Consider the following 249-nt stretch of genomic DNA (forward strand, 5'->3'; position numbering starts at 1 on the left):
AGAGAAGGAGACAGAGGGAGAGGGGTAGACAGAAAGAGAGAAGGAGACAGAGGGAGGGGGTAGAGAGAAGGAGAGAGAGGGAGAGGGGTAGACAGAAAGAGAGAAGGAGAGAGAGGGAGAGGGGTAGACAGAAAGAGAGAAGGAGACAGAGGGAGAGGGGTAGACAGAAAGAGAGAAGGAGACAGAGGGAGAGGGGTAGACTGAAAGAGAGAAGGAGAGAGAGGGAGAGGGGTAGACAGAAAGAGAGAA

The 249-nt window shown here is 53.0% G+C and overlaps 1 protein-coding gene across 1 annotated transcript in view; it reads right to left on the reverse strand.

Annotated features, from left to right (window-relative positions):
- pyroxd2 (pyridine nucleotide-disulphide oxidoreductase domain 2) overlaps window positions 1–249 on the reverse strand; it is a 47,856-nt gene that overhangs the window by 12,508 nt on the left and 35,099 nt on the right. The gene's annotated exons all lie outside the window — the stretch shown is intronic.

This window comes from Rhincodon typus, chromosome 20, assembly GCF_021869965.1.
Source record: "Rhincodon typus isolate 14 chromosome 20, sRhiTyp1.1, whole genome shotgun sequence".
In the NCBI taxonomy this organism is placed as follows: domain Eukaryota; kingdom Metazoa; phylum Chordata; class Chondrichthyes; order Orectolobiformes; family Rhincodontidae; genus Rhincodon; species Rhincodon typus.